The sequence below is a fragment of the Myotis myotis genome, unplaced genomic scaffold (genome assembly GCF_014108235.1).
Source record: "Myotis myotis isolate mMyoMyo1 unplaced genomic scaffold, mMyoMyo1.p scaffold_m19_p_1, whole genome shotgun sequence".
NCBI classification, from domain to species: Eukaryota; Metazoa; Chordata; class Mammalia; order Chiroptera; family Vespertilionidae; genus Myotis; species Myotis myotis.
The window spans coordinates 57,719,520-57,732,246 of NW_023416313.1; the positions used below are offsets into that span (position 1 = coordinate 57,719,520).

A 12,727-nucleotide genomic window follows, 5' to 3' on the forward strand; every position below is an offset into this window, starting at 1 on the left:
GCAAAAATCCTGTTCATTACTGTGCAGGTCACTCTGCAAATGACTGACTGCCCTGTAGGGGAACTTCGCTTCACACCTGCACACCGTATCAGCTTTTAGAGCAACTGGGGGTTAGGAACTGCTTCTAAGGAACCTTCAGTCATTTATTTTCCATTCAAAACTCTAATTTCCATTCCTAGGAGCCTCTAGGTTTTACATCTCACAGTCACCAGGAATAAGAACAGTAAGAAAGGTCATGGTGGCTTGTTAGGAATCTAAAATATCAAATTAGCAACAATAACAAAAAGCCTTTACCAAAAATAAGTATAAATTTGAGGTCCACTTTTCAAGCCAGAAATGTCTCTTTCTAATTTAAAGATTTTCAACATCACCTGAGGTCTCACAATAAGAAATAAAGCTCCCCTCCATTAAATGAAGGTGGGAGGAGGGGGAGAATCCGTGCCTAAAACACACAGCATGCAGATTCTTCACTTCCCCTCTGGGCCCTGATTTTTCTCATAAAGACACCATGTAGTCAAGCTGAAAAATCTTTATTCGAAACCTTACAACTTGGTGATGGGGACATGAGCAGAGAGGTTGAATTTCTGGAAATCCAAGCTCCAATTCTAAGTTATATTTTCTCTTTCAAACAATCAATATGCAGCCTGATCTTTTATCTGAATCAGCAACAGTGTCTCATCTCAGATTTACGTAATGGAATAAATATATCTAATATAAGAGGAAACAAATGTTCTCTCTCATAGCAGAGGTATCTAATATAAGAGAGAACAGATGTTCTTTACCAAGAAGCATCTCCCTCAGGAGTCTCTAGGCCCAACTTTCTCCACAAGCCCTTGGTCCTCAGAAGGTGTAAGAATCCATGGGGGCCAGGGAGGAAGCACTGAGACTGCAGCACATACAGCGTTGTACCACTTTCGGGCCATGGCTGGACACTGTGCCTGTTTTTGCGTAAGTGTGGCAATGTCCAACCAAAGCTTAAAAGGGACTGGAGAGGAAACAGTAGGGGCAATGGAAAAAAAATTTAATGTCAATTTGTTTTCTATTATTTAAATTGGAGAAAGTCTCTCTTGCTTTGAGTCCATTATTCTTATAAACAACTAAGCAATCACTTGACGTGAACACACCAATTCCATGCAAAGTCTTTTAGCTACAAATGTGACCTGAAGCCAGACTAGAGCAGCGAAGGCAAGCATCTGCCCCCATGTTTAATAAACCAGAAAACTCCAATTAGTCTTTGCCTTTTAACATCAGTCTTAAAATACTTTTCCAATAAGATTACATCCAAAGAAATAGGCTCATTTACATAAAGCCACAATAAAACTTAAAAAAAATAACCTTTAATTATAGGAGGCCTTCCCTTAAACATGGGAGGCTTTTTCACACTACGTAGGTGAGGCAGATTCCTTTTGCTTGTGATTTTCCTATAGGATATACTAACAAGAAAAACCCTATGAATTTTCCTGGCATCTAAAAATATACTAGTACATGTATTTTATAGCACCCACAATCAATTCGCAGTTCATTCTAACCTTGAGAAATATTGGCCACGCACTACGAAACTATTAAATCCTAACAAATGCAGACATACCAGACAATGACAGCAAAAACACACTCGGCCCCTCTGGGATCCGTTCAGAAACATCCCCCCTCCAGCACCGCAGAGGCACTCCTCCCAACACCAGATGCTGTTCTGGGGCAAGCAGGCAGGAAGCTGGGGGCAGCTGATTCTTCCACTCCACGTATAATTTCTTACTGCCTCATCATCAAGAATCTTTTTACCAAAACTGCGAGGATTTTGTAACAACAGGAGCCCATCAAATTCAAGACACTTGCAACAACAGGAGGAAGTAACGTGCAAATGAGGAAGCCTGAAGAGTCTTTAATATCTGAGGTCATATCACCTTTGTCATCTGATTTTCTAGTTCCGTTGTGGGGGCGAGAAAATCCAATTTGCTCTAGGTGGTAAAATAAACTAATCCAGTACTTCCTGTCAATTACAAGAGAGAGAGATCAAGGTAGGGAAGCCAATACATACCAGAGGCAGCAACACCGATGCGCTGCGGCCAAACTGCCCGACCCCTAAAGTCCCAGGTTCCAGAGTGGAGTCAGAAGCTTGCAAGCTCATTCATGAGCATCTCTATCTATGCTGATCACATACATGCTCACCTAAGGCACAAATTTTACTGACGCCTCTCTGAGACAAACGGTCATGCCTGCAACCATTTTTAACACGTCGATCAGCATTCTATGAGGTCTCCCAGGGTGCGACAACTAGCAGTCTAGGGATAGAGGGAGAATCCGGACCTTTGGGCTGGAACGCCTGGTGCACTGATACCCATTTTCCTTCCATCTGAACTGTGGCCTCTCCCATAAGACTTAGCCTGCCTCTTTCCAGTTCGTTCATAAAAGTTACCATCAACAGACCAGCAGCAGGCAGGGCTGCTGCCCACTGTCCGCTTCTGCAGCAAGGCAGGCGTGTAAACAACCTTGTGATTGCTTCAGAGCTCACTGCCTCGGGATAAGCCATTCTTCTTCTGTGGCTAAATTGCAGTATCCCAGGAAGTTATGCCTTGAAGAGGGTTCAAGCAGAGACTCAGTCTCTACATTTAAATGTAAGGGGGGAGGAGGGGATAAATATGTATATATATATATATATAATTTTCTTGAGATATCTCTAACCTTGATTTACTTGAAGATTTTCCAATAAATCCCATTTATTTTGCTGCAGGCACAAATACATAAGTTCTGATAAATATATTGCCAGGCTCATTTCTGATCATAGATCCTTTTTCTCCCCCAAAGAGCTCTGACATTTCCAGGGGACACAGTATCCCAGCACAGAAAACCTGGGAACCATGCCATTAAAAAAAAAAAAAATGCTGCCTGCTGTGACTAGGAGATCACTTTCTTAAAGGGACCCCTTACCTATAGGACTGCAGTGCCAATGTTTCACCTGACCCCTGTTCTGTGTTCCTCTCCCCAGCCCAAATTTAGCCTAGAGTGTTTCTGTAAGAGTAATGCCACTAGTTTTGCAACTAAAATATATACATACCATTCTCAACTAAAATATGTAAATATGTCCCAAAATATTTAAGTTACACCTCTCAGGAAGTAAATGTAAGTGCATACTGAAAGATATGATTTTTAATGTTTTAGGGAACTCGTAGCATTTCTTGGATATGGGACTGAGGTCAGCACTTCCAATAAGCATCTCTCTCTCTCTCTCTCTCTCTCTCTCTCTCTCTCTCTCTCTCTCTCTCTCTCTCTCTCCTGCTTTTTCTCTTCCTTTCTGTAGCTCTGCACTGATCTAAAAACCCCTGGTCACAAGAAGAAAGCTCCCTCCACCCTCTGCCCACCCTCACTCCGAACAGAAATGTTCCAACACGCCCAAGTCTGGGGAGAGATGCTCCGCACAACAGGAGAGGCTGGCGGTTCGGCCTCAGAGGTAGTTCACTTCATTAACCTGCTTTCCGCCGCACCTGCCTCCTCTCCCACCCCACCAGGAGCAATTGCCAGACATCACCACACCCTCCAAAACACACGTTAGAACCCAGAAGGAGCAAAGAGCTACCTACCATTCCGTGCTTCAGAACTCCGATCCTCATCCAGCCGTTCGCCCCCCCAATCCTCCCTACTTGTTTTTCATTAACCACATTCCAAACTGTGATAAGGAACAGGTTCTTTGGAGGTGGGGAAAATGTTTAAAATTAAAGATGGACAGGTGATGTCCAAGAAAACCCAATCTTAAAGTCACTCAAGCCCCTGGGAATTGAGGGGTGAGGAGAAAAAAAGGAAATTTGTAAAAATGAAAAAAGAAAAGCAAAAGGTAAGCATGTAAGAAGCGCCCCCCAGCCCCCATGAAAAAATAAAAAGACAAGGGAAGGTTTTTTTGAAAGAAGGAGAAGGAGAAGAGTGGCTTGCTGAATCACCCTCTTTCACTGCCTGGAAACCATTGTGCAGCGTGATGCTGCCTGTACCATTGTGGAACCTACCAGAGGAGACCGACAGAGGGCTTGGGGAATGGGGTTGCTATGGCAACTGAAAGGAGCACACGTGACGTCAAAGCCCAGAGAGGTCTAGGGAGGGGGGAGAGGGGGAAAGGGAAGGAGGAAAAAGTCTATGTGCGGCTACGGCTACCTTGTTTTCCAGCGAAATGACGACCAGGCCAAATGGAAAGGAATAGGGTTTGTTGGCAACCACTGTCAGCAGCGAGGGCATCAGGCAGCGGGTCTGCACAGTCCCGAGAAACAATCGGCTCCATGCAGCCCTGGCCCTGCAGGAACAAATGCCCGCAGTCCAGCACACCATTGGAAATACAGTCCATCTCTTCTTTTCGACTAGCTCAGCTTTTTTGCAAACAGCACAAAGAGAGACATAGTATCTGTAACCGTCAAAGCAAACAAGGGTGATAATATCCTCCGAGGGGATGTGAGCATTTAAGTCCTGCCCGGACCCAGAGGTCATTTGCACAGCGCTGTTCCTTTTCTGTTTCCCTTGTTTTTTATAAAAAATCCTAAGTAAATATTCACTAAATCAAACTCAACAAACTGATTCTTAGACTGCAATTTGAATGTGAAAACAAAATACAGATAATTTGAGTTAAAAATCAGGGTTCTTTTCTTTATTTTAAAGGCAGATAATTCTCTGGAAAACTGATACAAATTGCATTATTACTATTTAGGGCAAATATATCCATTTTATTTAAGAAATTTGCCCTGCCTTTGACTTAGAGCATATTTTTAAGTCTCCAGTTTTTCACATCTACAAATAGTAGGTTTTTAGAGAATGAGAGCAGTTGACTACTTACACTACTAAAAAAAATTACCAAATTTTAACATTTTAAAAATATCTTTTTACACAAGGAAAAATTTCAATATATATTTGTCCTCACCAGCTTCAGCACTTGGACTTCTCAAGTTACTGAATCTAACCAAACTCTTTTTTGCTTAAACAACTTTGAGGAGGGTTTCTATCTATTACAACCAAGTAGTGCTGAGTTTTATATGATTCTACAGTATGTTTTGGAACTAGTATACTTATATGAATATAGAGCTTCTTCTGCATGTTAACAGAAAAGATATAACATGCAACAGATAAATGAGGCAAGGATCTGAGACACTGGAACACATCAGGAAACTGCAGGAGACCAGCTTTTGTGGTTGTTGTTGCTGCTGCTGTTGTTTTATTCAGGAGGGAATCTGGAAAAAAACAAAGTCTTGCATGAGTTTTCTGTCTTTTTAGTCCATTGGACAAATTTTTGGATCTCGCTTACTCTAATATTCAACAAAAATCAGTTGATTGTTAATTTTTAGTCTTAGCAATTAGCTTACCGACAAGATGACTATGTCTCAAGCAAAAATATGTAGTGATTAGCTAAACGACTTCATAGTACAATGTAATTGGCATTCAGACTTTTCAGTTATTGTATTCCGAGTTTGGGTATCAAAGGTAAGTTCTCAATAACTGGATATCAAAGAGGAAACTGTGAACTTCAACTCTTACCTCACATTACAAACATAAATATTAATTCAGGATAAATTATACTCTGAAATAGAAAAGCTAAAATCTATAAAACTACTAACATAAAATGTATCTTTTAGAAGAAAGAAGAGCTTTCTGATCTTGGAGTAGGCAAAGATTTCTTAGAACACAAAGTACTCATCATAATTGGGGGGAGGGGAAGGGCTAAATCAAAACTAAAAGCTTCTACTTATCCAAAGTCATCATTAACAAAATGAATAAACAAGACATCGACTATAAGAAAATACTCTTGATAAACATATCTGAAAATACTCTTTATATACACAAATTCAAAATATCCTACAACTCAGTGTTAAAAACAAACAATTTTGTTTAATGGGCAAAAGTCTTGAGTAGGAACTTGACAAAGGAAGATTGATAAATGATCAATGGGTATATAAAAAAGTATTCAACATCATTGCTCATCAGAGAAATGCAAATTAAAACTGTAATAAATGTCATTTCACACCCACAAAAAAAATGGCTAAAATTAAAAAGACTAACAATACTAACTTTCGGATAGGATATGGAGAAACCAGAACTCTTCTACATTAATGATGGGAGTAAAAACTGGTAAAACTACTTTAGAAAATGGTTTGGCAATGTGTGTGTTTTTTTTAATGGTAAACATACACCCACAGATTGGCTCAACAGTTCTATTCATAGTCACCCAAGAGAATAGAAACATATGTCCACACAAAAAAGTTTTTCATAAATGCTTGTGCTAGCTCTATTTATAAATGACAAAAACTGGAAATAACTCAAATTATGGTATATGCATATAATAAAATACTATTCAGAAATTTTAAAGTGACAAGTATAAATAGCTTAAAACCAATCCTTTTCTTCCATTAGGTGTTAATTCTTAATGGCACAAGTTATAAAAAGTGATAGGTCCCAACATTGTTCATAGATTTTGAGGTAGATTTTATAATTTCGGGCTTTAATTCTCAACCTGCTCATTTCAGTAATACTTGGATGATTAAAATGATCTTTTAAGTCCATTATATATAATATGGAAAAATTAATTTCCTAAAATCAGATCCCATTTAATGCAAGTTCATTCCTTTAAAATCAACATCAAAATAAATCCCCATTTCTTACTGGGTAAAAACAAAATTCTTTATTTAAAGCCTTTAATAAGATGATTTGAATTGTGAGTCTCAATCCAATATAATATGTTTTAGAGCCTCTACTTCCAAAAATATACATTTTAAAATAAAAAGTGAGAACAAAAAAAGAAGATACCTATTGATATCATTGCATTTGCATCACGTAGTTGCACCTACCATGTGAATTCCCACAAAAGTGTCTCTATCCTTTCATTTGGTATTTACTATAATATATGTTGTATTACTCTTATTTTATGAATATATAATATCTTACCTTAAGCTTGACTGTGACTTAATCCACTTTATTTCTCATTATCTTCCCTGAAAGTTCCCTTTTCCAGCAAACTTAGCATATCTTCTCACACAAGGTAGGTGATCAGTAAACAGTTATAGTTAACTAGAGGCCAGGTGCACAGATTCGTGCACCAGTGGGGTCCCTTGGCCTGGCCTGTGGGGATCAGTGGACCTCCATGCCACCGAAGCCTGGCCTTACCCACCAGCTCATTGGACTCCAACCCATTGTCCTTATCGATCCTGCACAGCACAAAGTAGTGAGTAAAGCAGCAGGCGGCTGGGGATGAGCGCCAGCCCGTACTGGGTGCTGCACTGCTCCCACTCATCCCAGCCCCACCGCCACTTGGGCATGCAGGGGGAGTGTCCGTGGGAGAGGCTCGCATCACCACAGCTGCGCATTGCCAGCTATGAGCCCAGTGCCTGGCAGCTCCTGCATTAAGCGTCTGCCCCCTGGTGGTCATTGTGCATCATAGCTACTGGCCTGTGGTCCAGTTGCGTAGGCTTTTATATATATACATTATAATTATCTATGATTACATAATTCTTTTTACCAGCAATAAAAACTTTTTATCTCATATGTTATTATGGAGTGTTAAGTTTTGAGATATCCAATATTAAAGCAGGTAACTTCTGTTAATAATATTACATATTTGAACTTTAACTATTTCAAATTCTTTGCAAACTGCTTTCAAATGGAACTGTATTTAATCTAGAAGTCTGACCTGAATTCTATCAGTACTATCATCAAGAGTTTTTGAAAGAAGTTAAATAAATAAATAAATAAATAAATAAATAAATAAATATAAGTTCTTATTTTGAAAAGCACAGAATTGTATTTAGTATCCTTTGTGTACAGGTTTATTTATTTAATGGCATGTTTGTAGGCTGTGGTGGGGCTGAAAATGTTCAGGAATATTTCTTGTTCTCCAAGCAAGATCTCCCTTCCATTATGAATAAAACTTTTGGTATAGTACATGTTTAAAATGAACTACTGAGACATGTACCAAAATAGATGGATCTCAAAAACATAATGCTAAATGAAAAAAATGAGACAAAAGGGACTATTTAGTGTATAAGTCCATTTATATGAAATTCTAGAATAGAAAAATCTATTCTATGGTGATGGAAATAAGAACTGTGATTGCCTGGGGGAGCCACACAGTTGAGGACTATATTGAAGACAGGAGGGAAATTTCTGGAGTGATGATAATATTCTACATCTTGATAGAAGGGTGAGTTGTTGCATAGGTGTAAGCATTGGTTAAGACTCTTCAAAGTGTAACACTTTTTATTTTGCATTTTAACTTCTTTAATAATACACTCAAAATTTTAACACAAGAAGGATTCACAATTCTAATTAACATTTAAACATGGTTTTAAAGTACAATAGACTAAACACATTTATGAACAAACTGCAGCATCTGTCTCCAGATTCATGAGCTGCCCAGCATATTTTAAGTGCATATGAAGTCACAGATCCACAGGGCTGGAAGGAAACCCCACAAGTTATAGCTTAACTATAATCAGATTCATCTTCATACGGAATAATTTTTAATTCATGTGATGGCCATAGATGTCAACCACATAGATGTCAACCACAGGGCCTTGCAAATGTGGAAGGCCATTTACACTTAAAATGAAGTATAACAGACAACCAGAATAAAATCAATTCCCTCATTGTTTTATATTTTCAACATGAGCACTTCAAATACTAATGAGATAAAAGTTCACTATTTAAACTCACATTACATGTACCAAATTACAAATGAATACAGCAGATCAGTGCATTTTACTCTATTTAAATTAAATAGCTGTTTATAAAAAAAATTTCAGTCAATTCCCAAGAAGAAAATTGCTGTGTGAGCAATAAGTTAGAGTTCCCTAGCCTACAAATCTGGTCCCATACTTCGAATACTGATTATGCAGACCCAGCAATAGGAAAGGCCAGATTCAGAGTCACCAGGATCTGAGATCTAGCAAGCCTTATGTAATGAGGTAGACAACTAATGAAGGTTTACCTGAAAAACAAGAAATGAGAATTCAGATATTAAAAACAGACTGTTGCCCAGCTGGTGTGGCTCAGTGGTTGAGCATCAACCTTTGAACCAGGAGGTCAGAGTTCAACTCCCAGTCAGGGCACATGCTGGGTTGCAGGCTTAATCCCCCATGGGGGGTGAGGGGAGGGGGAGAGGGCACACACAGGAGGCAGCCAATCAGTGATCCTCTCTCATCACTGATGTCCTATCTCTCTCTCCCTCTCCCTTCCTCTCTGAAATCAATAGAAATGTATAAATAAATTTAAAAACAGATTGTTCAGAGACACCTGGTGAGAAGCAGATTCCTAGGTTCCACTCTAGGGACTATCTCTCAGTCTCAGGACTCAAGACTCCCCAGGAAATGAAGGTTCTGAAGAACTGGCTTTCCAACAGTAAATGAGTGGCAAGAGGCTCAAGACTAGAAGGACCTAAATGAATCAAGTCAGTGAAATTAGAATGTCAAATAGGAATTCAATTTCCGAATCCAAGCCTCAAGCGCATTCATGGGGGATGGGGGGGAGGTAGCAGTAGAAGGAACTAAGGTCTATTATTGAAATTGGTCCCAGAGCAGGGTGACTACCTCGTCCTCATTTGCCATTGGCTTCCAGGTTTTATAGCAAGTCCCTCATCCCAGACAACCACTCAGTCCTAGGCAAACTGCAAAGGTTGGTCACCCTATCCCAGCATCTAGAATGGATTTGAACCCTCATGAGAATTAAGGTCCCATCTGGTGTAAATATTTCTCTCTTTTCCATGTCCAGCATGGCTAGAGAGTGGTCCGGTTCCTGAGTAGGGGCAGCTGGGGATTGAGAAAATGAAAGAAAGAGACAGACACAGAGACAGAAGGAAAAGCTGGGGCTGGGTGGGACAGCTGTCCTCTGATGGAGAGACAATGACCCAGAGCCAATACAGCGTGTTTATTTTATACAGCAGACACCAGGAAGTTTTACTAAAGGTCAAAACAAAGGAGATTATGTGCATTCTTGGGTGGGCCCCAGTCGTGTTCATTCCTGGTGCCTGGCTGGATTTCGAGATAACGAAACCCACCCCCTGGCACCTGGGCTGAAGGTCAGGCTGACAACACTCCTGCCTCTGGCAAGGTGTGTTTCCAGGACGTGGCTCTGCCAATGCCACTGGATTCAGCTGACAATAATTAAAGAAATGCCCATGTGCCTTCCCAGGCGCTCTCTACAATCTGGGAAAGAAAAAGTTTCAAAAGAAAGAGAGTGTTCATTGTAACAGGGATGTGGCTAAAGAGGAGTGTCACCTAGCTACACTTTTAACAATTAGGTTATTATGCCATGACTTAGGATAGTGACCAGAGGATGCAAATGGTTTGATAAACACAAGCAACATTTTGAAAGATAAATCAACAGAATTTGGTGAGTGAATTAATATGAGGGAAATATATGTGGTGCCTATATACAATGGGATATTAATCATCCATTAAAAAAATGAAATCTTGCCATTTGCAACAACATGGATGGACCTAGAGTGCATTATGCTGAGTGAAATAAGTCAGATAGGGCAAGACAAATACTGTATTTAATCTCACTTATCTATGGAATAATTAAAATAAAAACGAGCTCATAGATACAGATAATAGGTTGGTGGTTGCCAGAGGCATGGGAATGGGTGAAATGGGTGAAGGGAGTCAAAAGGTACAAACTTCCAGTTATAGATAAGTCATGGGGATATAATGTACAGCATGGCGACTATAGTTAATAATACTGGGTTATAAATTTGAGAGTTGCTGCGAGTAGATCTTAAAAGTTCTCATTACAAGAGAAAAGGTTCTGTAACTGTGTATGGTGATGAACGTTGGCTAAACTTATTGTGGTGATCATTTCCACAGTACATACAGTTGTCGAATAATTGTGTTGTACACCTGAAACTAATGTAATGTTATATGTCAATTATACCTCAATAAGAAATAAAATTTTAAAATACCAATGGTTCCTAATAAGAGTAAACTTTGTGATCTTTCCATGTCATAGAAAGGAAAGGGATCTAACTCTTCACGCTTCTTTTTAATTAACAGACTTTATTTTTTAGATCAGTTTTAGGTTTACAGGAAAACAGAGCAGAGAAATACAGAGTTCCACATACCCTGCTCTCCTCCACACACACACACACACACAGCTTTCCCACTATTAACATCTTGCATCATTGTGGTTCATTTGTTACAATTGACGAACCAATATTAATACAGTGGGGCCCTGACTTACGAGTGTCCTGACTAACGAGTTTTTTGAGATACCAGCTATCTGCTGATTTTTTGCAGTGAGTTGGCAGAGTAATTTGAGTTAATGAGCTCCTTAACGTAAGTCAAGGCCCCACTGTACATTATCACTAACAAAAATCCATAATTTATTTTAGGTTCTCTCTTTGTATTGTACAGTTCTACAGGTTTTAACAAATGTATCATGTCACGTTACACTCACTTTTATTTATTTAAAAAAATTTTTTTTCAGAGGAAATGAGAGGGAGAGAGAGAGAGAGAGAGAGATATTATTGATGAGAGAGAATCATTGATTGGCTGCCTCCTGCACACCCACACTGGGGATATGGCCCACAACCTGGCATATGGCCTGACCAGGAATCAAACCCTGACCTCCTGGTTTATAGTTGACGCTCAATCACTGAGCCACACCAGCCGGGCTACCCTCATTTTTAATTTTCCTCTTGCTTAGGAGTCAATTTTACACTCAGGTAACAACTGTGTTCACATCAAAAGAAAGCAGATAAAATTGGTCTGGTGAAAGTTTTTCCTAATGAAAAGAGCATTCCCCTTAGAATTTAATGGCAAAAAAAAGTACTTTGAACCAACTTTATTAAACTTATAAAAGCATCAAATTTTTTCCCATTGGGAACACCTATAACTAGCCAAATTGTGTTCCTTTGTGATTAAACATACTTTGATTGTAAATGCAGAATATATGCTGCAATGAAAATAGTACAGTTCACCCTTGAACAACGTGGGGTCAGAGACACCAATGCCTTGAGCAGTCAGAAATCTAACTACAAATGGCCTGTTGACCGGAAGCCTTACTGATAACATAACCAGTTGGTAAACACATATTTTGTATGTTATATATATTATATACTGCATTCTTACACTAAAGTAAGCTAGAGAAAGGTGTTATTAAGGAAATCATAAGAGAACATACATTTATAGTATTTATTTTTAAAAATTTGCATATGTTGTTCAAGGGTCAACTATAGTGATACACAGCTTTCCAGTATCCTGGCAGACTTTTTTTTTTTTTTAACTCTGGATTTAGTTAACAATAATAATGGAGGGCAAATTCTATTTTCTATACATACATTAGCTCCTCAGACCTTAAGCTTCCTCAGTAACAACAGCTTTAAAAAAAAAAAAAATCTCATTAGAGTATTTGTCTTTTGAACAGCAATGCTAATAGAAAATTTCCTTCTCTTAGATCCCAGCAGAAGCTGGTTTGTGAGATAAAGGAAAGTCATTCTTGCCAGACATACTCTGGTTTATCTATACTTCAATCCATGCACATCTGTAGCAATTCCAATTTTCCTTATCCTTGCTTTGCTACATGCCCAGAAGCATGACAAAGCGTGGAGATACCATGGATTATATTTGAGTTTGGCCTAGAAATTCAACTTCTTACCACTCTGCAGCAACTCATAACTTCATTAAATAGGCTATTCTTTTTCTCTCTCAGCTTTAGTTAGGTATAATTCACAAATAAAATTGTAAGATATCTAAAATGTACAACATGATGATTTCTT

General features: G+C 38.9%; 1 protein-coding gene across 6 annotated transcripts in view; it reads right to left on the reverse strand.

Annotated features, from left to right (window-relative positions):
• MAPK10 (mitogen-activated protein kinase 10) overlaps positions 1–3,987 on the reverse strand; it is a 274,871-nt gene extending 270,884 nt beyond the window's left edge. For 5 of the 6 annotated variants that reach the window (XM_036338730.1, XM_036338712.1, XM_036338703.1 and 2 more), the window contains exon 1: positions 3,576–3,987. The gene's annotated coding sequence lies outside the window, so the exon portion shown is untranslated. Of the gene's footprint in view, positions 1–2,035; positions 2,276–3,575 lie in introns of those variants that run through there. The other variant, XM_036338708.1, reaches the window with a different exon arrangement.
• Positions 3,988–12,727: the final 8,740 nt, after the last annotated feature.